Genomic DNA, 15042 nt, shown 5'->3' with positions numbered 1-15042 from the left:
CTCACGTCTATCGTATCAACCATTACGTGGAAGTACCATCACGAGTGTAGAACTAAGTTTAAGAAACGAATTCGGGGGTTTGATTCCTTTTGAAAGCGGTCGGGTGATCGCTACACTTCACTTTCGAAAAACACCCTTATACATTTAGACGGAAAATGCAGCGTCAATGCGGCACTCCATATTGTGTGCAAAACGATATTAAAGACTATGAGAATTACTATGTGGCCCATGCTGGTCATGGAATGCCTTTTTTCAGTGGAGCAGTTTCACAACGTGGCCACGGATTGGGTAGTGTGTTTGCGAGTCTTGGTAGGGCTGTACTACCGCTACTTAAATCGGGCGCAAGCCGTATCGGAAAAGAAGTGATTAAATCAGGTGCCCAATTCGCCGGTGACATGTTGGCTGGGCAATCACCACGGGCAGCAGCTATAAAACGTTCACGAGAGGCGGGAAAATCATTATTACGTTCTGCGCAGCGGTCCTTTACACACCCACCCGGAGAACCTGCAACTAAACGCAGAAAAAAGACGAAGAAAAAACGTTCCCCAAGACGAAAGAAAGCGGATATATTTTCATAACATGGGCAGCCTCATTAACCAACAGTCTGGAAAATGCTTGAAAAGTGAACTTGATTTATTTGCGCTAAAACCCACACAAGTCAGCATCGAACATTCCCAGTGGGTGGAATTTATGCCCCTTTCGACATTGAGTGATGCCGGCCCTATAGAATTTACCGTTTCTGGGACAGGGGAAGATTACATAGATCTAGCAAATACTATGCTTCTGTGCACAGCGCGCATAACCAAGGCAGATGGGACAAATATTGACGCAGACGCAGCCGTTGGTCCTTGTAATTATTGGCTACATGCTCTATGGGATCAAGTTGACTTGTCTTTAAACAACAAAGTTGTCACACCTGCTAGTAACACGTATCCCTACCGTGCTTACCTCGAGAGCCTTTTAAGCTTCGGGAATGATGCAAAAGAATCCCAATTAACTGCGGCGATGTGGCATAAAGATACGGCAGGAAAGTTTGAGACTTTGGATGCTGGAAATGCTGGATATATCACCAGACGCGACTGTGCAAGTGGTAGTCGTGACATTGAAATGTTAGGCAAGCTCCATATCGACATGATGAATCAGTTTCGTTATGTATTAAATGGCGTTGACGTGAAGATCCGCTTGATCAGGAGCAAAGATCCGTTTTCGATTATGGCCGAGGCGAATACCGGTTACAAGGTCAACCTTAAAGACGTTCGGTTGTATGTTCGTAAAGTACGTCCGAGTGCCCCTGTTTTGATGGGACATATAAAAGCATTGGAGAAGGCTACTGCCAAATATCCAATCACGAGGACATCTGTGCAAGTGTACTCGGTCCCACGTGGAAACCTTTCCACGACACATGACACATTTATACGTGGCCAGATCCCAAAGCGAGTAGTGGTGGGGTTTGTTGACAACGACGCATTTAATGGGGCTTATGCAAAAAATCCGTTTAATTTTAAACACTTTGATGTGAATTACCTGGCTCTGTACCATGACGGGAAAATCGTGCCGGGAAAGGCGCTTCAACCAAATTTCACATCAAAAAATTATGCGAGGAGCTTCATTAGCCTTTTTACTGGGATGGGAACATTTTTTGAAAACGCCGGTAGTGGAATATCACTCTCCGAATATGGGCAGGGATTCACACTCTATTGCTTTGACCTCAGTCCTGATATGGCAGATCTGGCTACCTTTGATTTGGTTAAGCACGGTAACATTCGTTTGGAGGTTCACTTTGGCACGGCTCTCGCGAACACTATAAATATCTTGGTGTACGCGGAATATGACAATGTATTGGAGATTGACAAATTCAAAAACGTAATTTTCGATTACTCGGCTTAAATGGACGAACTTCAGATCGCATCTATTTTATCTCGTGACCAAGCCATTGGATCCGTGTTTTATGGTGTCTATGCGCGGGATGAACTCACTACGTTGAACCACCCCTATCCCAAAGCATATATTGTGAATACTGATCCCAGTAATAGACCCGGAATGCATTGGCTTGCGATGTTTTTTGATGGGGAAGGACGGGGCGAGTTTTATGACACGTTCGGGCGTGCCCCGATCCACGAGGAGCTTGTAAATTTTCTAAACCGAAATGCCACTCAATGGAAATGGAACCGTCGCATTGTACAGCACCCCCTCTCATCTGCCTGCGGCCCTCATTGTATGTATTATTTACTGTTTCGTGCACGTGGATTTTCTATGTCTCGTATAGTCGATACATTTTCTTCTGACTTGCGTGAGAATGATCAAACTGTCTGTGCGTTCGTTTCAAACATGTAATCGTTTAATACAATAATTTGCAACAACAACGATAGTGGTATGTACAAGTCGAGTTTCCCCCCCTTTTTTTGCACTCACCGAAGGTGAGTGCTCTCCTCCGAAGGAGGAGAGAGAGGGAAGGTTTATTGTGAAAGTGGAAAACACAGAAAAGCAGCACCAACATCGGAATGTTTGTCTTGAGCGGTAGAAATAAAAATTTCTTGCACTTGAAGCACTTGTTCGCGAACAACCGAATCAATCAACTGCGAGCGACTTTGGTAAAATTCAAAAGAATCGGCATTTTCTATTATTGGTCTCAAATACGCGGCGGGTGAAAACACAGATTTAGATTTAAAACTTAATGCAATCCCATCGACAGCCACGTCGATTGCCATATTCTTCACTCGGTCGGCGATGATACAATCTTCCACCGCGTCTGCTGTGGACCAGTACACCACCTGCACGCGACTGAAGGCGTCGGCAAACGGTTTGGGGAATAGCAACACGTAGGGTGTTTCTGGAAACAGGGAAGGAGCCAGTTTCCGGAGTTCGTCGTGGTCAAAACATTCTCCTCTAAACTTCACATACAACGTTGCACAGCAAAGTCTGGTACCTGCAGCAACCAAAAGTTAGGAAACGGAAGAAAAGCAAAACCTCGTCAAGACATACCTGCAGGTCGGCGACTTCTGCATATCTCTGTCAGCAGCTGTGTAGCGCTTTGCTGTCTGGTTGAATCGACGGTGTCGGGAACAATACGTCTGTTGAGTGACATCTTCTCCGTTGGTTGCTTCTGTTCGTTGATGAGGAATAAAGTATCTATACCGTCTTATATACAATCAAAATGACGTGATCCCGTTCAAAACCTGCCATAAAATATTCCAACAAATTGTGCAATACATGAGCGCTCATCTTGTTCGGGATTGCTTCACCTCTCACATTGTGCCTCACTCCCAATGAATGGTTTACCAGCGATGGCGCAACCCTTTTAAGATGAATCACTACCTGAACAGTGAAGGTTTAAGAACAGTTTTTTTTTAACATTATGCTGATTGGGCTGCCTCACTTCTCTTCTTACTTTATTAGCTTAGGTTTCGAACAGATCACTTTATTATTATTAAGCAGTGCACGTACAACACAAGCACGAAAACAATGAAACACTTATAAGTCGAGGGGGACGGTTGAAACCCCGTCGGCAAGAACTTTACGTTTGCCGTAGAAATTAGTGATCCCACTTCTTGTCTGTTTATACGTGTAAACTCTTTGATTCAAAGTGCGAAAGCCAGTGTTTGTACCCGACACGCTTTCCCCCGTTTTCAACACTTCGAGATAAGCTTGAAACGTCAGTGGATTTTGCTTCTTGTTGATCCCCTTGCAAGTTTGTTTGTTGGTGCTTCCTTTGCAATAATAGGTCTTGGCCGTAAGAGCCACTACACCTGTGCCACTCCATTCAACTTTAAAAAGCCCAGGGGTGCGTAGGTCATCTCGCTCTCGCCTCTGACAGCATTCCAATTGGGTAAACTCTTTTCCCGAAACACGCCTCTTGACAAATTCTGAGCGATGCAGGTCGCATGCTGGAGATGGAAACCACATGTGATAAGTTTCATAAAACTCCTTCAACAGTTGGGGACGAACCACATCATCCAAACGTTTACCAGCCATCGCCACGTAGTAACTATCTGTGTCCATGAGACACAGCTGATACATTTCCCTGTCGACAAATCGATCGAAAAAGTCGTAATGAAACTGTAGCATCCTCAGCTTGGCGTATTGGTAAACGAAAAATCCAATGTGCACTGGTAAATTTTGGTTGATCCGACGCTTTTTCATCTTGACTTCATACAGGTCATCATTGATTTCCTCCAAGTGCTGGAACCTCGGGTTATTAACTGACACCCGAGCATCTTTAGCTTCCTGGTAGAAGATATCACGTTGAAGCTTTTTGTTCGTTAGCATCTTGCCGTAGGAGCTATTACCTGGAAATAAAGCACAATTAACAATCAATAAATTTCAAAAAAAAAAAAAAAAAAAATTTAAAAAAATTACCTAAAAGTTTAAACGTGTCTCCAATGATTTTTTTGTCAGGGTTGACATCACCCAAACGTCGTGCTGCAGTAACTTCATCACCAAAGGTTTTGAAGCAGGGCTTAGGATCAAAGCAAATCACTTGATATGTGTTCCAAAACAAGTCCATGTTCCAAGTACCATCTTAGAAGAGGGGTGGCAAGCAAGATTTTTTTCCCCATCATGCTCCCTATTAAGCACCTTCGTTTAGTTTTCAAAACACCGTACTTCTCTGCATGTCCACGCATATACTGTCCAATATCAGCTCTGGATACATCTGTATTTTTAAACACAGGGCTTAATTCCTTGAAATATTCTCTTTTTTCAGGTGGAACAATGATGTCACACTCCACTAGCCCGAACAAGTCACCTTTCCGCAATGCTTCTCGCATGGTGAAAAAGTTTCTATTTTTTGGGATGTGGAACCTGGGAACTGGGTGAGATCTAACAAAATCACGCACTCGCTGATTGTTCTTTTGCAAAGCATACCAATCACATTCCCACATTTCAACAACCTCGTATCCAAGACTACCGAGGTATGCTGTATGTTCAGCTGTCTTTTCACGGGCTTTTGTAGCTTTTTCGAGGTCATCGAAATGGACACCACAGCGATCACAGCCATGAAAAAAGCAGCCGTGAAATTGAAAAACTTTTTTGACTTCTGCGCAGTACCCATCCACGGGTAAATTTCGTTGACCGAGACGAGCTTCTCCCCCCTTGTTGAACTGATGACGAATAAATAGACCACATTCTTGTGCGCACCAATCAAGCCACACCCGAGCCATGTGACCGTGACGTGAAGATTGCATCAAACTGAATCCTTGGGTTTCATTTTCGTATTTCAAAACAGTGAAAAAAGAGGTTGGCATCTGTTGCATAATCCCCCAGAGGTATAGAGCATTGCAGTCAAAGCCGATGACTGCTTGACATACACGGGCTTTAGTACCGTAGTCGACGGTGCGGATTTTGGTTTCATTTTGTTCGTGGTAGCGGTGAAAAATTGTTGCTGGACCTCCAACTATATTGGCCCGAATGAGATTGTGAATGTCCTTAAATCTTTCTCCAAACAGTGCAAGAGGCGTGTTTCGATCAAGAGACCTCATTAAATATTGTAGAGTTAAACCAGGTACGCTTATTACCTCTTTAAACGCGTCAACACCACGTTCCTCGTAAAAGTTGCAAAGCTTAGAAACAACATCGAGAAAAGGAACTACATCACGGTTATTGTACCACACAAGAAAATCTTTCAGGGTGTGCATTTTTTCGTCACGCCATGTGTCTAAACAAAACTGGTACTCATCTTCGGTTATAGTTGAACCTTTCAGTGAGCTGTAGAAAGCTGTGATTGGAGGCAATGAAGTTTCTTGTAACTTTTCAACTGAAGTCATGTATTCATAAGGAAAAAAACCTTTGCGTGTTTTGCAGTTAAAGGCTTGCAACAGGGAATCATAAGAATAATTTGCCGCAACATAATTGCGTAAATCAAGAAAGTTAAAGGACGTAGTTTTAATAGACATGAAATCATTGTTTCTTTTGATTACATTTAATATTTTGTCATCGGCCAATAGAGTTGGAATCAAATGTCTCTTTGCCAAGTTGATGTCATATTTACCTCCATTGAAAGATAAGCAGGTTAGATTAGTTAAGTATAGATGTAAGTCGGATGATAATCGTTGAAGAGGGTGCTTGCGTGGATCACAAGACTCCAACTTACAAGAATGGTCTAGCATTGTTTCAAGCTGTTTCCTGATGCCCTGAAATCGGTGAAGCATAGACGACGCAGCAGCTTCTTGTATTTCTTTAAGGTAGGAAACAAATCTTTTTATTAAATCCCCACAGTCCCCTGTGGATACAATACACCTTGGTGACGTGTACCCAGGCACATTTGAGCAAATTGACACACTCAAGGCAATATGCTCTGAGAGCAAAGTGGTCTTAGCGGCTGGGGGTGGCAAGTTGTCCCTCGAAAAATAGCTCTCAAAATCAAAGCAAGCACGAAAAGGAAAGTAATTCATTGATTGATCAACGTCAATGCCAACCTCTCTTAATCGATCAATCACACTTGCTGTTTCAGAGAAGAAACCTGCCTTAAAGACCTCCTTTGTAACAGCCTGACATGATTTCTGATGTTCTTCACATTTTCCGAGTCTGTCGAAAGAAATTGAACAAATCCGGCAACAAAAGGTCGATGAGTATTTATTTATGTCAAAGATGTAGCTAAAATGTTTCTCAAACAAATTCAGGTTGAGTACTCGATTCCGTTTGTCATTTAAGCGTGCAACACTACGCCAAACAAGTTTACACTTGACATCTTCCCCGGCAACCAGTTGGAAAACATTTATGTTGATCTTAAAATAAATTTCCAAATTAGGCAGGTCGTCCATTTGTACACCAGGAAAATTAATGTGATCCAAACCGGCGTGTACAGAAAACTGTTTACATAGTTCAATAGCCCTCGATGAAATACCGTCTCTCCCACTCGAATCCAAATGTATTGCGAGGCAACGAAAAAAGCAGAGGTTGTCGGAATAAACTTGTCCACTTGGTGTTTTGTTTAAAGCAAATAGACCGGAATTTCGCGAAACGTACAGAGGCAAATTGACCCCCTTTCCAATTAATGGACTTTGCATGTGGTAAACATAAAAGGTTACATTTAAAATTTCGTTAGGTTTCCAGGAGCTATCAGGTCGCAGAAGTCGCACACTTTCTAAGTCATCTTTGTCTTCTAGGCTTTCAAGAAAAGCAATCAAGTCGTCGCGTGTGCGGACAACATAAGGTGTGTCAAAAACTTGATAATTATTACAACTCGAGTGGAAATAATGTTGTTCTCCGGCTACATTTTCCAAAGAAAAGCCAAAACTGGCATTGATCCTGAAGGCTCGATTTCCAAAGCGCAAAACTTCATCGGCAATATTATTTAAGTTTTCGTAGGAAATTGGTGCGCGGAAGTTGAAGACGCTTGTCACTTTACCGATTCTTCGATGTGTTTGAATGGCTCTGATGTTCCGAGCGATGAGTCTATCTCGCTCATTTTCCTGTGGTCGTTGTTGGGCTTCACCACTGCTTCCCCTACAAGAAAAGTGAGTATAATTCTGGGTCCAAGGGCAACCACGTCTGAGAACTTACCAACCTCTTTGAATAAGAGAGGAAGGTCTAGAAGAATTCGCTTCTGCATCATTGCAAATTTCTTCTATTTCCAACTCTTGTGAAGCTGTGTACTGTGTCAATAGTGAGTCCAAATCAACCGCTGCCTCGGGTCTAATTTCGCTGTAAACAAACATATCAGGTCATGGTTATCAAAAAAAATTAAAACACACAAAACGTTACAAACCTTTCAACGCAACTAACACTTTCGTCACCGCCGGTGGGCGCCATTGCGCCATTTCCACTCGGGGCAATTCGATTTATTTGCTCTCGCGAAGCACCCGGCGACTTAAAGACCGCCTCTGCAGTTTTTCGGCTCGTGGACAAGCTCTTATAATTGCCTCCGTCCACGTCTGGAGTTTCTCTGAATTACAATTATACTTTGCAAGCATTTATTCTAATATTATAATTTATTTAGTTAAGGGATATTAACGGATTCTACCACATCCAGGAGAATGTTTGGCATGTTCTTCCCAAGCAACGTCATTTAGTTCCCAGTTAAAGAGGCAACATCCACAATACCAACATTTCACTTTATCGTGAATACCAATAAAGTAAAATCCAGCTTCGGCTAAATCCGCCGGTGTTGATCGGGTATGATAAGGCCAAAATCCATATTTGAACGAATCTATACGTTTTCTCTCTTCAGCCATATTAACATTTGTAGGGTCCAAACAAGGATAATTCCTCGTTCCCTCGACCAATCCACCCGGGGCACATATGACCGAGGTTAAAGAGTATTGAGCATCACTTCTATCTCTTCGTCCAAAGAGAGAACGACCAGTAAGAAATGACATATTTCTATTCAACTCAGAAGTGAACAAACCGAAAGCCTTGACAGTCACAACTCTTTTATACCATCTAGTGAGTAATGCTCATTCAAAAAACTTCTCACTTGGGTTTACGTCCTTACTCGACCAACTCATTCACCAAATGAACCACTCTAAGTTATATTTCCTACAATATGGGACCAATTCCATATAAGTGAACAGTGCCCGATCCCACAGAACAGTGCGCGATTCCACAGAACAGTGCCCGATCTCAAACCAAGTGAAGAGTGCCCGATCCCACAGAACAGTGCCCGATCCCACAGAACAGTGCGCGATTCCACAGAACAGTGCGCGATCTCAAACCAAGTGAAGAGTGCCCGATCTCAGACCAAGTGAAGAGTGCCCGATCCCACATAAGTGAAGAGTGCCCGATCCCACATAAGTGAAGAGTGCCCGATCCCTTATAAGTGAAGAGTGATAGCGTTCACGGGCTGGACTCTACTACTCAGGTACATAAACATTGCACGGCATTACACAAATATTTTAGTAATAATCCCTGTTTTTATGCGACCTCTTCTTCTGTATGAATTGTTGAAGACATGCACTAATATATCCAGGGTTTCATGTGAAAGTGCATTTAGCTACTAACGAACTTACCTCTGGTAAAAATGTTTACGTGTACCTACTTTGTTGTTTTACAGTTTACTTGAGCGAAATCACGTTTTATTATTTTGGTTATCACAAAACATTTTGCCCGACATACGTTCTGCAACAAGTATTTGCCCAGCACGAATTGCGTGTGATGTAGCTAGTAAAAAGGCAAACAACAAGAATATCACAAGGGCAAAGTAGTTTAAAAGTTTTGTGCTTACACCTTTGCATGATAAATGGCCGTACCTACGTCGCAAATAAGCTGAATGCAATTTAATACATGCAAAACTTCTTGGTAATTCGTAAATTTGAAACTAACTTTTTACACAGGAGAACAACAAAATACTTTGCAAGAGTATATTTATTTCTACATATTTCATTTTGCGTTTAACCAAATTAGAGCAAGCGTATGCAGGCGACAATAAAAAGCTATATTCGGTCGTTCTGGAATTGCCTTTCCTTGCTACTATCTTGTACGGCAACGGATGAATACAATGCCACTTGCTTTCTCTATTCGGGAAAACTTTTGAATCATTGAAGTCAGGAAAATGAAAAGCTCCATTTTGGCAAGTTGCTCTCCCACGCAATGCCGAGGTCCAACAGAGAAAGGTATGTAATTACATTTGACGAAACCTTCAGCATCTAAACGACGTTCGGGTTTAAATTTCTCCGGTTCATCCCATAAGTTGGGGTCATTGTGAACTGCCCAGATATTAGGAGCGATCTGTAAACGAACTACACTTTAAACATGTCGATTACGTCGGTAAAGAAACTTACAGCAGTGCCTTTCGGTATTTTATACCCCTTTCAATTCTACGTCATTAGATGTACAATGAACAACGCTCAAGGGAACCAACGTACGATATATCTGTAACTCTTGAATAAATGCACACGTGTAAGGCATATCGTCCTTCATTGACATTTGAGGTGTGCCAGTTTCACCTGTATAACCAAAGTCCTTAATTGCCCTATAGCATTTAAAACAATTAGATTTTGCTTACCAAAAACATTCACAATCTCCTTGTATATCTTGTATTGGGCACCAGGATTGTGAATGAGACAAAGCATTGCCCAAAGCGCTGGAAGTCGTCTCAGAACCGGCTTCAAACAAGTCCCGTATATAATAGAGAAGTTGTAGGTTCTACAGTAAAGTTTTCAGCTGAGGTTTGTTGCACTACGAAAACTAGAATTCTGTTCGAGTCAAAGATATAGGAAATTTATTTCGAACGGATTTTGCACGGACGAAGTCGAACGATTATATGCCGTGTGTTTCTATAAATACTTACTGTGAAACTTGCTTGTCCTTCTTCCATCTCTGCTAAATATGCATCGATGAAATCACGGAAGTTGTCTTTTTAAAATATTTCCTTGTGCTCTTTCACAATCTTTCAAACTCACCTTCACAATCCATCAAAAACAAACTATAAAAAAACAGAATACACAAAAACTTTTTGTGCCTATGAGTTGATATTCTTCATCTTTTCGCATTTCTTTAAGCTTTTCCCTTTTTGCTTTGTTATATCGCAAGTCTATACATTTAATTATCGTAAAAACATAAATATTTATTTAGAATCTCGATGAATGCCATCAATTACAGACAGTGAACATGCAAAGACACTCGCGTACCTTCACAGGTTCGACCGATTTCACTTGAATGTGATAACGTTTCCACACTGAAGTTTCGTTGACAATTTCCAATTTTTTCTCTTCATTAACGAACACACGGAATATGTGATGTGGCATCCCGTCGTTAACCACGTAGTGTTGTTGCAGAAAGTGAAAACAAAAACATCCGACTAATTCTCCGACAATTTCCAGAACAAATTGAGTACCAGAGTCAACGTTTGATGCCTCCGTGTAAAGATAAAACGTTCCTAAAATTTAAACAAAGTTCCATTTCAATGGTAAATATTTTTTTTGAAGCTTCTTATGGAAAAAAGAACAAGTACATAGTAATCGGCATTACATGAATCCAAAGTAATGTGGGCATTGATTTATGTTATTTAGTACAATTTTGTAAATATATTTTCACTGATATTCAATCAGACATAAGAGTGTCAACCCGAACCAAATAAATTATAACACGCTGATGCCAGGCACTCTTTTACAACACTCATGGGATAGTGCATAAATTTGAATTTTCCTTGCGTCGTTATTTTATGTTACCATGTCCGGCTGCAATTGGCCCAGTTCCAAAAGTTGGTGTTGAGTCATATATTCGACTCCAGTATTTGTCGCCTGTGTTAATCCAACTTCCCTGACCTTCAAAGCTCCACAGAACTTCAAAGCTGGTGTTGTATTCTAGAAAAAACAGCAATTTACACCGGTGAATAAATTTGTAAAGTTGTGTTGAGTTTTTCAACTTTTGGATTGTCGAAACATAAAGCATATTTATGAGTATTTACTTCTTCATATCTATGTGTGGATTGCACTCCAGATATATCAACCGTTTATTAGAATTTCTGCTGGTTTAGGAGAAAAAATTGACCATGGTATTTTGCATAGTATCGAATTAGCAAGTTTTGGCTATAGCATGTTTTCAAACTTGCTTTAAATTAAAGAATTTTTTAATAGGATTAAGAGGCCCAGACATACGATGATGAAAGCAATTTGTTCTTCACTTCCTTAACCTTAAAATACCTACTTGCTGGTACGTGTGTCATCATATCATCACATGAAGTTGCATTGGAATCGTCAGTGGCGTTGAACATTTCCGTATTGTTCATCCCCTCCACTTTTGCAAATAGAGTCAGGGCGACAAAAAACCAGGTCGAATAAACCATGTTTAAATTGGCGGTATGAAAACGTTTATTTCCGTAGGCAAAAACCTGACAGCTTATATACTTACTCAAGACAACTTTAAAATGTTACTAGAACAACGTTGCTGCGTCTACGCTTCTAGATATAGAAAACATGTTTTTAAGCATCTTCAGTTCTACAAACAAAATAAACAGAAAATATTGCTTATTCAGGTGAAACAACAATAAAAGTAACCTATTCATTCTTCATTTTAAATCTTTTTATCGTTGTTTCACCTGAATAAGCAATGGATGCCTGTGGTGATAAAAAAGTAGGGCACTTGTAACATCTGAATAGAGCGTCGTCCAGTATGTTAGCACCAGAGGTTTCTACTGTTCGGCCAGTTTTATCGTTTTATCATTTTAGCATCTAACTATGTGTTGCGACCTTTTATGCCAACTATGAGTCTCGAATCGGGTCTTAACAATATTATTTATGATCGATGGGAATCCTATTTGATTAGCGCATTTGACATTAGATCGCACGTGAGTTCTAATTGTTGTGTTTTCCTAACCTGACTTTGATTGAAACTCGATGCAAACACTACACCAATATTTATTTATCATGAACAATTTTGGATACGAAATTAACACACGCAATTATACCAACGCCAAACTAAGTGAATTTACGAACTGAGGAGAGCAAAGTACAACTGCGCTGCCCCGCTCCGCCTCAGCTGAACGCACACGGAAAGTTCCATTATTTAAAACGGAGGGAAACAAAGCGAGAAAAGTGTTGTGGAAAGTAGGAAGATCCAAAGACTAACGGTCAGCGAACAGTCAACAAAAGACGCACTCTTACACAAAACAATGAAGGACTTCTCTAAGGCGACACATTTAAGCCGGCCAATAAAATCACATGAAAACACGGCTGTTGCGTAGAAACTAGTAACGAGATCAAATCACGTGAGAAAGCAACCGTTGCTATACATTTTGAAACAAGATGCTGGACAAGACGCTACCTATAAAATGCCTTAACACAAAAAACCCATTGAAAGAGATTCCGGGCGTTGATGACGAAACTGGCTGTTATGTGACCATAGTTCATATTTCCATGAATGCAAACGTTGCTATGTAACGTAAAAATACGCAACACTATGTCTTTTCTGTTTATTTTGTTTGTAGAACAGAAGATGCTCAGTAAAAAGCGAAACATGTTTTATAAAACTAGAAGCGTAGACACAAAGTTGTTCTTACATTTAAACATTTAAAATTGAAATTGAAGTTTCACTTGTGTCACGCGAAAGAAGTGTTGCTAGTTAAGATTTCATGAAGTAAAAACATTCAATTGTTTACTCAAGATAAATATACTTCGCTAAAAAGAAGCATCGATATTGGGTCCAAAAAATTAAAATGAAATAAAAAGGGTTACTGCCACCCCCAGCACACAAAGAACAATGAACAAACACTAAGGTCTTGATTTTGATGTTGGGTAAATTTTACCCAGAAATAAACATTGACCTTTGGTTTTGTTCTATTCAGTACAGATATTGAAGATGCCGTTCAGGCGAAATCGATATGTCTGCATACTTTATAACAAAAGACCGCACTGTCGCTGATCGTTAAAACTTCATAAAGTGTAAATGGCATAAAAGATAACTTTTAACTGACAACAATTCACTTCCATAAAAGTTTAAGTCATAAATCTTGCCATCCATTGCACGAAAAAAATTTTTGCTTGCCGCAACTTATAAACATGCCAGCAACCATATTTACCGATGTTGTTTGGGCCGATTAATGTTTGTTGTAATTTTTGTCAACGATTATTTTGCACGTTGTCTGCGCACGATGTTATTTCACAAACTGTGCTTTTTTTATTATGTAATATTACATGGTGTGCCGCCGGTTTGACTCACAGTAGGCTAAGTCAGTGTAATGAGCATTCTAAAATATGTTTGAATAATGTTTGCAATAATGCCTTGAAAATACAAAACTAGTTTGAACAATAATGTTCAGTTTTGTAGTAGTAATTTGAACTTGATTAATCGAGGCTGTGAATTAAATGACTAAAGAACATCGCAGTCGAGTTGTTTTTAAATTGCAACACAAAAATATCTTTTAACATTTCAGCACGACCATTACAAAAATATTTATTTATTACAACAGTGAACAGTCTACAAAAACATTTCGCTTTGAAAAACGATGAAGGAATTAGAAATAAAGCGATAGCCCTGGATCTTGTCTCAGTTTTTGTTCCAATTGCATGTATTTGTGCGGGGCCATCTGCTTATGTCTGCAAAAAAGGTTTGTTCACATTACACATTACGTATTTGCCATTCATCAGCAAAACGCAAGGCGTTACATACATAAACTCAAACAACGTTACGCATTTGGTGATGACGGGCGTCCGGCCGGTTAGCTCAGTTGGTAAGAGCGTCGTGCTAATAACGCGAATGTCGCGGGTTCGAGCCCCGTACTGGCCAATTACGATTTTTGACCAATTTGTACGCTTACAATATTTTCCCAACAACGCAGTACAACAAATAGTTTTTTTAATTCACAATTCTGTTATGGAATTATTTCGGCAGCTTTGTAATTAAGCGGTTAGATGTTTTTGGGTGGCGATGTTATCCCCCAATTAACCCTTCTACCTAATTCGGTACTTTGCACAAAACTGCCTCCCTAATTCTGATACTGCCCAGAACCCTGCAATAACGGCTCACCACAAAGCCAAAGTAACCCAGGCTGATTTCACTTATTGGACGTCGTGTTCAACTATAAAACGAATAAAAACAGTACAAAACTGGCCAAGATCTCAATAATCCACAACACCGTAAAAGAGATGCTAACTACACGACGCCCAGAAGAAGACTCCTCGTTTTAGGGAAATCGTTCGTTACATGCAATCGCCAACCAATCAGGATGCGCCTTTCCGACACGCGGCACATCCGGGGCATACAAAAATAAACGGAGCGTAAAATAATAGGAAAGGGGAGACGAATGTAATAAACTAGTGTGGTGAAAGTGAAGTGAGAGAAGCGATATACGTGCGTAAAACAATATAATAAATAAGTGGTTACAACGAAAGAAAACAGTGAAATTACAAGGTGCCAGCAAGAGAGGTGAAAACAATGAAATAGATACAATGACTAACCAAAGTGAAAGGTGACGTGAAGGAAAAGAAAATTCGTGACACTCCCCCCAACCCAAGAATTGTCCTACTCCTGTTGGACATTGGTCTACACGTGTGTCTCCGACGAGAATCGAACTGGCCGGCGCCGGGTCCGTGTAGACCTTCTGCATCCGCCCGAATTATCCGGTGAACTCGATACCTCTCCATTGTCCACTCGGGTTGTATTTGGCCT

At 40.6% G+C, this 15042-nt stretch overlaps 1 protein-coding gene and 1 non-coding gene across 17 annotated transcripts in view; both read left to right on the top strand.

Annotated features, from left to right (window-relative positions):
* The window catches only part of LOC145890428 (NACHT, LRR and PYD domains-containing protein 12-like), a 481386-nt gene that overhangs the window by 395147 nt on the left and 71197 nt on the right, over positions 1-15042 (top strand). The gene's annotated exons all lie outside the window — the stretch shown is intronic.
* On the top strand, positions 14087-14160 carry Trnai-aau (transfer RNA isoleucine (anticodon AAU)). Its single transcript has one exon. It is a non-coding gene; the product is annotated as a tRNA-Ile (tRNA).

The sequence above is a fragment of the Ascidia mentula genome, chromosome 2 (genome assembly GCF_947561715.1).
Source record: "Ascidia mentula chromosome 2, kaAscMent1.1, whole genome shotgun sequence".
NCBI classification, from domain to species: domain Eukaryota; kingdom Metazoa; phylum Chordata; class Ascidiacea; order Phlebobranchia; family Ascidiidae; genus Ascidia; species Ascidia mentula.
Note: the sequence above shows the minus strand (reverse complement) of the source record. Positions and strands in the feature narration are given on the sequence as shown.